Raw genomic sequence first — 11,208 nt, forward strand, 5'->3', positions numbered from 1 at the left:
AAATTTAATGGTTATTTTTGAGAAACAGAGACAGAGCACAAGCCAGGGAGGGGCAGAGAGAGAGGGAGACCCTGAATCCAAAGCAGGCTCCAGGCTCCAAGCTGTTACCACAGAGCCCAACGCAGGGCTCAAACTCAGGAACTGTGACATCATGACCAGCGCTGAAGTCGGATGCTTAATGGACTAAGCCACCCAGGTGCCCCAAAGGCATGATATTTTAGCTTTTACATTTAGTCACTATAGCATTACAGCCAACAAAATGGACCTTAAAATGTTTCCAAAAAATTATTCTTAAAACATTTTAATAGGTTTAGACAATAATCTGTATAAGAGCATACAGTGGAAATTTACCCTGACTCCTCCTTGTTTAAGGAGCATGTTTATTAAAAATAAGGGGAAGGCTGCCTTAAAGCTCAGTCGGTTAAGGTCTTGGTTTCAGTTTAAGTCATCATCTCATAGTTTGTGAGTTTGAGTCCCACATATCAAACTCTGCTGTCCGTGTGGAGCCTGCTTGAGATCCTGTCTCTCTCCTATTTCTCTGACCCTCCTTTGCTTTCCCTCTGTCTCAAACTTAAAAAAAAAAAAAAACAAAACCAAATGTTAAAAAAACCATTTTGGGGGGACAAGTAATAAATTCAGGCTTGTATCATCCAAGTTTTACCTGTAATTGGGAAAAGTGTGTGCACATAAATAAATGCCTTTGCTTGACTCAGAATTCATTTGAGCCATTCAGTTCATTTTAGAGCTGCTCAGATCATTGTGAATGAGAGAGCCATTTCATGTCATTTCTACTACAAGTGCCATTAAAGATTGCTAGGAAGTTGTGGACCTGTGAAAATTTATTTAGAGCTCTATCCATCCTCCAATATCTCCCCTAAGATATGTGCATGGATTGAGGAGAGTGAGTGGTATGCAAGACTGAGGGAGTGAGCGCTGGCCTGAGAGAGACCAACAGAAGGTCTGTGGAGACATAGTTTGTCTACATATATGTGTATATATAGATGCATATATATAACACATACCTACATATATATACTGCACTTAGAGGAATTTTGTTTCTGTCTTGTGGGTTCATTTGATCTACAGATATTTACTTAATGGCAGCACCAACACTACGTGGGGAGAAAAACAGGGTCCCTGCTTTATGGAGCTTAATCTAGTAGTTAATTTGGAAGGAAAGAGGAGGGCAGTGCTTAGCCTGGAATATAAGAAGGAAACATGTAAAAAAAATTTAAATCTAGTGAAAAAATATTTCCTGAGCTCCTACTATAGTAATAAATGAACTGTTTCTGGCATTATAGTTTACATTTTACAATGTCTATTCATATCCATCTGACCATGATCTTTTGTGAACCTCTTTCAACCACTTTGATAGATGAGAAAATTGAGGCTGGGTGTGCAATAAATAAGGAGGTGTTATCTGGTAGGAAGATTTAGATTTATCTTATTGGTCACAAGAATCAAGGTGAGGGGTGCAGACCACCCAGAAACAGAGGTGACTGTCTTGGAATGCTGTGTTGTTCCATCTCAGGAGGGTGTCCAAACAGAGGGTGTGTATTCAAACATCAGGGAAGCAGACACACTTTCAAAATCTTTCCACTCAGGGACTGTGGTCCTGTATGTGTCCTTTCCACCACCTCAAATGGATTTCAGTCTTACATGTGTTTCACGTTGACTTTGGAAGCTTGATAAAAACAGATGCTTGGGCTGAACCTAGACCGAATGTATATCTCCAGCACTGGCGTCTGGGACTCTCTATTTCTGTCACATACCACTGGTCTTCTTGAAGTGAGCCAATGTTTGGAATAACTGCACTATCCTAGATGGTTTTACCTGTGCTTTAAGAAGTTTTCTTTTCTTTTCTTTTCTTTTCTTTTCTTTTCTTTTCTTTTCTTTTCTTTTCTTTTCTTTTCTTTTCTTTTCTTTTCTTTTTTTTTCTTTCTTTAAAAAGTTTATTTTTAAGTGATCTCTACACCCAACATGGGGCTTGAAGTTACAACCCAAGATCAAGAGTTGAATGCTCTACCAACAGAGCCAGCATGCGCCCCAAGAATCACTTTAAAGTAGTGACTTTCAAACTTAAAAACATTTTTCTTTTATTCTAAGAACACCTAATATGAGATTCTACCCCCTTCACAAGTTTTTAAGTGCACAGTACAGTTTTGTCAGCTCTCAGCACAATGTTGTACAGTAGATCTCTTATTAATTCTCTGACTAGGAAACACAGTAAGAAGTAAAGTCCAGGTATAAGTAAATAACAATAGAATGATATTTTCCCATAACATACTTATCTTTACTGCATATGATGAAACCTAATCTTTTCTTTTGCATTTTGTAAATGCAGATTGAGACTCAATGAATTAATGTCACTCTCCACTAATGGAGCTTGATGCACAATTTGAAAATATATACTTTTAGACATACAGCTTCAGGGGCAATTAGAATTGGAGGTGGGAATCTGGAGACCCCATTTGAATCAGAGCATCTTTCTCTTTTTCTTTTCTCGATTTTATATACTATACTATCTAAAAATCCATATAAAAAACGTATTCTTTAGATTTAAAAGAAATGGTTTTAAAAAACTCCTTTAGCCTTAGCAAGCTGCCTAATATAGGCTTGGCCCTAAAGGAGATAAGAATGATGAGTAAAACACTATCTCTGCCCTCAAGTTGCTTATCATATAATTGATGAGCTGTGACTAATCCATGTGAAGCAAATAGTAGATAATTAAGTGCTAGGGAGATATGGTAGAGTACTAGAAATATCTCAGGCCTGGGAGTTAAAGCATTTGATTAAAAATATTTATTGAACTTTTACTGTGTGGCAGGCTGTGTTCTAGGCATTGGGAACACAATCATGAATACGACATTGTACCTTCAAGGTGTTGACAATCTAGAGGGAAAAAGAATGTGAGAGGCTTTTACACTCAGATATAATCATTGCCATAAAAAAATATATATATATATATACACACATACATACACACACAGGAGCACAAAACAAGGAACTTAAGCCAGTCAAATAGGTGAGGAAGAGGGGACTTCTAATCTTGGCAGTGTAAACTTGAGCCACTGAAGAGGCAGCACCCAAGGAGGAGTGAAGGGTTGACCAAGTAACCAGTCCCAGGAGTAAGGGGAGTGGTTCTTGGAACAGCAGGCAACACAGGAAGGTTGGAGGCTGAGTGGATGGGAGAGTACTGATGGGGAAGAAGTTAGCAGGATGTGTAAGGCACAAGGCCTTGACTATCATGTGAAATAATTTTGACTATATACTGAGTACTTTGTGGAGATACCAACCAGCAAGGTTAAACATGTACTTAAAGAAAGCTACTTGGACTCATGGATGGAAAGGAAAAGGGGCAGTGGGTTGCATGGTGTTAAGATAGGACCTGTGATATTTATTTATTATTTAAAATTTTTTTGTCATCTTTTTTTTTTTTTAATGTTTATTTATTTTTGAGAGCGAAACAGAGCGCCAGCAGGGGAGGGGCAGAGCTAGAGGGAATCCGAAGCAGACTCCAGGCCCTGATCTGTCAGCACAGAGCCCAGGGCTGGGCTTGAACTCATGAACTGTGAGACCATGATGTGAGTGAGCTAAAGTCAGAAGCTTAACTGACTGAGTCACCCAGGTGTCCCAATGACTGTGATATTTAAGCAAGAGGAAATTCAGACATAAACTGGGCATGGGCAGTGTGAACAGAACTGATGAGTGAAGTTCTAATTCAGATTTTGCCACTAACTAGAAGTAATATCTTGGGTAAGTCCTATATCTCCATGTCCAAAATGAGAATATTAGCAAATGTGCTTTCTAAGTGTGACTTCCCTCTTTCTTTTTCTAACAGTATAAAATCTCATAAATACTTCACTCTGGTTAAAGACAGCAATGGGTAGTAGTGATGAAGACTAGGACTAGGTAAATGTTTGATCTTGAAAAATGCTGTCTCATATTTGAGATTTTTATTAAGATGGGTGTGAGACCTAAAAAAAATCAGATTTAAAATATATTAAATTTAACCTATTATATAAACTTCAGCGTTCTACTTTACATACAATTATAGATAGAAAGAAACACTTAGTTCTCCTCACTCCCCAACTCCTTTTCTATAGCTTTCTGTAAAGGCTGCTTTTAGGCAACAGGCTTGAGCAATAAAAATATGTGCAAGGCCAAAGGTCCCACCATGACCACCAAGCCGAATGGAAACAGATTCATTAAGTGAGCCACCTCAGAATAGTCATAGGCCCTAACCAACCGACAGGCTACTTACAACTGGGCACGGTTACCAGGGAAAATTCCCTACTTCTCCTTACTCCCTCACCATGGCCTCCTGTGGCCCGTCACCATGGCCTCCTGGCAGAATAGTCTCTCTCTTTGGCTGTCCTGCCCTCTGTTGCCCTGCAGTGTATTCAGTAAACTTCTATCTCCTTTGTTCTGCCTCTGGTGAATTCTTTCACTGCCCGTGCCTCTGGCTGCCACCCAGTTGGGACATGCCACACTGTCTGAGTTCAGTCTTTTCCTGATTTCCTCCTTGGAAGCTGATTGTAACTTGAGCCTTGTACCACTAAAGTCTGATTTTCTGTGCTCTGATATTTTCCTCTAAAAACATGTGTTGTGGTTGTTGGATAATTTGTAGCTTGCTGTAGATATTAACATTGCTTGTCTCTGGTAGCTGACTAATGTGCTTATTTTAGGTAGCTCATTCCTTTGATGGTAAAGATTATGTTCTGAGAGATATTGAGTGCCAATTTTGTGGAGAGATATTGCTTATGCTAATTCTTATGCCTGGGCATTTAATTTGTTGCATTTACAGTTCAGCATTACTTGGTTTTTCTTTTGTGGTGCAAGGGGAAATAGATTTCTATAGAGTTTTGACTATTATTAAGGGTTATAGGCGCTAGAAGCTAATAATAATAATAATCATTACCATTCATCAAGCGCTTACTGTGTGCCAGGAGTTATTCCAAGTTTTTTGGGGTGGCAGTTTTTTTTTCTTTTTGCATACATTTTTTTTTCATACAATCTTTCAGCCACAGTGAAGGGTAGATACATTACAATTCCCATTTTAGAGATGTGGATACCTGAGCTCTCAGAAGCTTCCTTTCCAAGCTGGGTTGTTCTGTCTCAGCATTTCAGAGTGCTAGCTCTCCTTTATGTTCCCCACTCTCCCCTCTGCCCTCCTCTGCTCCCCTCCCCTCTCTCCTCCTGCCTCATTCTCTGTCTCATCTCTCCCTCTGTCCCTCCAGCCTTTCTTCTTTCTATAGCTTCTTCTTTGTTAAGATAAACAATAGCAGCATACAATGGCGTAGAAAATTTATGGTGAAGTAATTAAAAGACACAAAAATGAAAAGAATTCTATAGCCCATTTAAGTGACTTTGACTTTCAGCCTGTATAGTATAAATGAGACACCCCTCACCCCCTCCTATCCATCACCCAACAGGTCTTATATAAGCCTATCACACACAGCATTAAATCAGTTATCTACAATGCTGGGAATCTCAGGAATCTCAAACTGAAGATAAGCAGGGGTATTTTGGATACAGAACACTGAGAGTCCAATCTGGCAGACTTTTACAAACAACTCCGGCTTTTAATATCCAACCTCTGTTATAGTCCAGGTCAAAATGTCTCTTTTCGCAGGCCCCTAACAGTGAAAAGAGAGTTCTCATCTCTAGATCCCATACCTGGATTCTCTGGCAAAGATCTTCATCTCTTTTCTAAGGTCATAAGAACAAAGGCTCTGAAGTCGCCATATTTTTTCATCAGAACCAGATTTAACGATGGTAAGACTGTTTGCCACACTGCCACCCCAGTCACCCCTAACTGAAAGTCTGCCATCACATAAGTTTATTTGCCCAACCGTAAAGGGGTTGATCTTTCTTCAATGCAAGTGTGCCAGAGATGAAGGACGTCACAAGCTGAGAATATGAGGTCTAGGCAAGCCAGCTGGTTTAACTGAGATTTGTTCTATTAGGAGGAAACGGGAGGAGCAGGGGAGGGGGATGCCATTTGCTGCTGCTGAAAGCAGGAGCTGCCTGGCAGAGGCTCTGCCCTGCAGACCAGGTGGAAAGGAAGGAGCTCTCTGGCCAGACTGCAAACTTCCCAGTTACCTGTAGTAGAGTCTGTGTCCAGAGTTGATTTTAAGTCGGGTTTTTGTTTGCTTTATAACACAGCTGTTTAAAGGATGGCATCTGACTTCGAAAAGAAAGGATCAGTTCATTTGCAGTACTAAGACTGGAGGCCTGAAAAGTGGGTCTCTGTACCTGATAGTGTTGGAATGGTCACATGGTCACTGTTCTGCGGAAAGAAGTGTTGATAGTGGATGGGGGTGGAGATTTGGGAGTCTGTCATAATGTATTTGGGCTGCTATGACAAAATGCCACAGACTGGCTAGCTTACAGACAACTTATTTCTCACAGTTCTAGAGGCTAGAAGTCTGGAATCAGGGTGCCTGCAAGGTCGGGTGAGAGTTTCTTCCTGGCTCAGAGCTGGCACAGTCCCACATAGTGGAAAGTGCAAGGAAGCTCTGTGGAGTCTTTCATATAAGAGCAGGAATTCCATTCATGAGGGTTCCATCCTCAAACCCTAATCCGCTGCTGAGGTCTCCACCTACTAATACCATCACTCTTGAGGGGTAGGATTTCAATACATGAAATTTAGCAGGACACAGCAGAGTATAATTGCTTGAATTTGAATTCGAGTGCTGTGATTTATAGCTTCCTAACACTGTACCGGTGACTCAACCTCTCTACGCTTCAGTTTCTTCACCTATAAAATGGGACTAATACTAGAAGTTCACCTGTATACATTTAAGCAAGATGACTAATATAAGTAGCAGATGTCATAACTGAATAATGTTGGTTCTTACGGTTTTCATTGAACTATTGGGTTCAGAGGAAGAAATTTAGGAGAGTTGGCTGAGGTGGAAATAAAACACAATTGCCCTATTGTGTAATGTGCCTCATTCTTACCGATTGTGATCTCTTCCAACCAGTTACTGCAAAGCATCTTCACTTTGTTTTGAAATGGAATTTCAGATCTCAATATAAGGGAGTTTTTTTTATGCAAATACAGTCCTATGTACAGCATCTTCTGCCCTCTTCTGGCTTCCTCAAGAACTTCAAGTACATGAATAAGCTAAATAGAAAGTGCATCGTTTTTATTTTACTTTTAGTGGACATCTACTGTTTGCTATTTCTCCAGTTCTAGATGAGAAAGATAAATCTGTACTATTTTGTATGAAGACAGGAGTTATCAGAAATCTTTGATTTTTTTCAACAATTTGTTTTGGAAATGGAGATTTCATTGTGCTATTTTATTCGATCCTATTCTTCCACAGCTGGTTCTGCATATCATAGCTACTAAATAAATAATTAAACTGTTCCAAAAATGATTGCAGAGACTAAAATCTGAGGTCATTATAATTCCTGAGATAATTAATCAGATGTTTAAAATAGAACCAGCACGTGAAAACCTTTGATTATAGAAAAAGCCTGGGGCTAAAAGTCCCAGTTCTATTAAAGATTATATCGGATTTTAACTTATTTTACCCCAGCCTTCAAAAAATAAATAAAAGCATAATTTCTAAAGGTAGGACATTTCAGGTTGACTGAATGTAGATTTTCAGGTGTGGTATGGGGAGAAAAAGAAACAAAAAACATTATTTGCTATGCCTCTTATTGGTGGTATTTGTAGTCCTCTGTGCTATGTCACATCCAGCCAGAGATGTCATGGCATGGCAGGAGGTTTCCTATTAGGATGTGACACCAAAACAGAAGTTTGTGTTGGTAGATACAAGGGAGACAGAGAAGTCAGCAGAGGTCAACTTGTTCAAAGATCTGTTGCTAAGGAAGGTCTCTTGCATCTCAGGGCTTCCTGCAGTAGGAAAGGGTTAGTTGCACAGAATGAAAGCAACATTGGAGGCTTAGCCCAGTTGGCATGAAGAGAAAAGAGGAAAAAATAAATGAAGATAAAAGCAGCAAAGCGTTTGTGATGTCAGTTGCAGGTCTTCTTTTACGTCTTATGCTGTGTAACTCACGTGTCACTAAAGTTGAAGAGTCATAATCCAGACTGTCACTTTCCAAGGAATCCTGCATTGCTAACATTTAGAATTTATATCATCTATGGTTCACCCCAAACACAAAGAACGAAAAGCTTTTACAGCAAGAACCCTTGATTAGTCATTAAAACATATTACTGTTCATAAGAATAAGCAGGTGCAAATAGCCTGTATACTTTGGACAAAGGAGAATCAGGAGCATTTCCTTTACCAAATTAAAAAACCCAGTAAAAGGACATGATGCTTAAAATTGTTGTATTAACGCCGAAGGCTACACAGAGAATAATGGAATTATTATAAGACTGAGAGGCAAATGCTAGCCTTGACATATATGATATACATCCAGGAGATAGAAGCATTTTTCAATAAATGTGCTTGAAATAACTGCTTAAACATCTGGGAGAAAATATTAAAACTTCAAATACTATTACATACCAAGATATATTCCAGGTAGATTACAGGGTTAACTGTATTAAAAAACAGATAATGAAAGAAGAGTTAAATGTATATTGCTGTATGTATATGATGGCATATTTGCCCTCAAAATGGCATTTTTACTGAGAATTTATTGACAAGGGAATATAGTTGTGTCACTCATGAGTTTTTAGCAATGCAGAACACCCAGAACACAAATGTTTCTAAACACAAAGGGAATTTACTCAAGGATATCAGCTCATATGATCTCTAGATCTCTAGGATAGTCAGATAATTATGGCCGGAGGCCGTGCAACTAAGAAAAGCGTGTCGTCCTGGCTATGTCATTGGTGCAGACATGGTCCCCACAGTTTCAAATGTGATGCCATGCAGTTCTCTCTTGGATTCTGATAGGGGGTGCTGCCATCAAGCCATTACCACTGCTGCTCCTGAAAACTCCACGCTTCTTGGCTATGCCATGCTGAGAAATGGATTCCAGTTGGAGTCCCTACCTTATGTCACCGTCTTCAAAATGAAAGACCCAAGCATCCCACGAAGGCTTGATCACCTAGGCTACATCCTAACAGCTAAAGAGGCTGTAAAGTGGAGTGAGCATCTATGTCAGAGTGGTGCATGGATTGGCTCAACTACAGTTAAGGTGCTTAGAAGATGCTGGATAGCAATAGATATGACATACATTCCCACATGCTCATGGCATAAATAATGTGCACAAACACTTTATACATGATACCAACCCCATTTTTGCAAAGCAAATTACATATGCATGCAGAGAAATAAAGAAGACTCTAAAGAATAAAACCGAAAACAATAATATTGGATCCAGGGGAGACTAGCAGGTAGAGTTTGGCTTATTATTATTATTATTATTATTATTATAATTAATTTGTTTTGTTTTGAGAGCGAGAGAGAGGGAAGGGGAAGAGCAGTGGGAGAGGGAGAGAGAGAATCCCAAGCAGTTTCCACGCCAGTGTGGAGCTGACATGGGGCTCGATCTCAGGACTGTGAGATCATGACCTGAGCTGAAATCAAGAGTCAGACGCTTAACAAGCTGAGCTGCTCAGACATTCTGGAGTTTGGGTTATTTTTTATATCTGTGTTTTATATCTGTATTTTTATATCTGTGTTTTTTAAATTCTCCACCGTATGTATATACTAATGTTATCAAAAAATAAGAGAAGGAAACAGAACTTGGTACCTTCACAGCCAATGTGACACAATGTTTGATTTAGAATTAAAAGGGAAAAGGGTGCCTGAGTGGCTCAGTCAGTTATTTTGACTCTTGATTTCCTCTCAGGTCATGATCTCTTGCTGTTTTGGAGATCAAGCTTCGTATTGGGCCCTGTGCTGACAGCACAGAGCTTGCCTGGGATTCTCTCTCTCTCTCTCTCTCTCTCTCTCTCTCTCTCCCCCCCCTGCCCCTCCCCCACTTTCTCTCTCTTTCTCTCTCTCAAAATACATAAACTTTAAAAAGAAAGGAATCATAGAAAATTTAAAATTCAAGACCCTCTTTCTTCAAGAGAAAACTGAGGACAAGTGAGGACAAAGAGGCTTATTACAAGGGCATGCATGCAGAGGACAGCGAATTCAGGCCAGGAACCCATATTTATTGTATGTTTTTTTCTTTTTTGAACATTTGATCATGAGGGGAAAACATGAGCAGAACCCCCACTACCACAAATTTAGGCAGTCGAGTTTCCCACATTTGGGGAAATCGCAGGGGTCAGCACATCTGGATTGCAGTGGATAAGCCTCCCTCCTGGGAAAACCACCTTCATGGTCATGGTATCTCCCTGTGCTCAGGCACTGAACTGCTTCCATGAAAACTCTCTACTCTTCCTCCATATTTACTATATTTTAAGACCAGTTATTTTTCTGTTTCATCTTGGGTATTTGTGTTTAATCTGTGACAATTGGACAACATAATACAGGTGATTTGTTTTAAACATTATGGCTAATGGATGTGTAATTCTGATTACATGAGACTTTCCAGTTATTCAGAGTTTTATCACGGGAGTCCTTGTTGGATGGAGAAGGGAACGAGGTATCCACTAACCCAGTCTGTCTCTTGTCAGTAAGAGGGACTTTTGGTTGCCTCTTTGATTCATTTTTTGCAGTAGTGGGATGTAGGCTCACAACACAAATGCCCCTTTGAAAAGGCCTTTGGGATATCTGTACGAAAGTAACATGAGCATGGAGTTGCTCCAAATCAAGTCAGGATGCTTGCTTTCTTATCAAGATGAGATTAATTTACTGTGAGAATTGCATAGAAAAAACATTTCTTTTGAGTTGTATAACATATCAAAATTACTGTGTCTTGGGAAGAGAAATCTTTGCGTGAAGGACAATGTTGGGAGTAGTAAGGAGAGATGAACAAGGCAGTCACCTGGTTCTGGGTGACAATGAGTATCCTAATGGCCGCAGCCATTGTCACATCACTAGTCCCAGCAGAAGCCCAGTGTCTAAATTGTAATATGGGGCTCAGTGAAAGCTAATTCAATGAAGATATAGATGTAGGTTATCTTTATATTTCATCTTTATAATAATTATGGCCTCTTATCCAATGCCTGCTATTTTCTGGGCATTTTGTCAGGTACCTTACATATCTTATTTCTGTTTTGAATGCTTTTTGGAGAACAATTTAGAGACTGATTACAAGCTTATGATGCATCTGTTCAGTTCACAATGATTCTCCATCTGGAAAGCCGTCTCCAACCTGATC

The 11,208-nt window shown here is 39.6% G+C and overlaps 1 non-coding gene across 1 annotated transcript; it reads right to left on the bottom strand.

The window, feature by feature from the left end:
* Positions 1 to 10,130: 10,130 nt before the first annotated feature.
* Positions 10,131 to 10,297, bottom strand: LOC113603517 (U1 spliceosomal RNA). The gene has a single exon (XR_003425117.1). It is a non-coding gene; the product is annotated as a U1 spliceosomal RNA (small nuclear RNA).
* Between the last annotated feature and the right edge of the window lie 911 nt (positions 10,298 to 11,208).

Source organism: Acinonyx jubatus, chromosome D1 (genome assembly GCF_027475565.1).
Source record: "Acinonyx jubatus isolate Ajub_Pintada_27869175 chromosome D1, VMU_Ajub_asm_v1.0, whole genome shotgun sequence".
NCBI lineage: Eukaryota > Metazoa > Chordata > Mammalia > Carnivora > Felidae > Acinonyx > Acinonyx jubatus.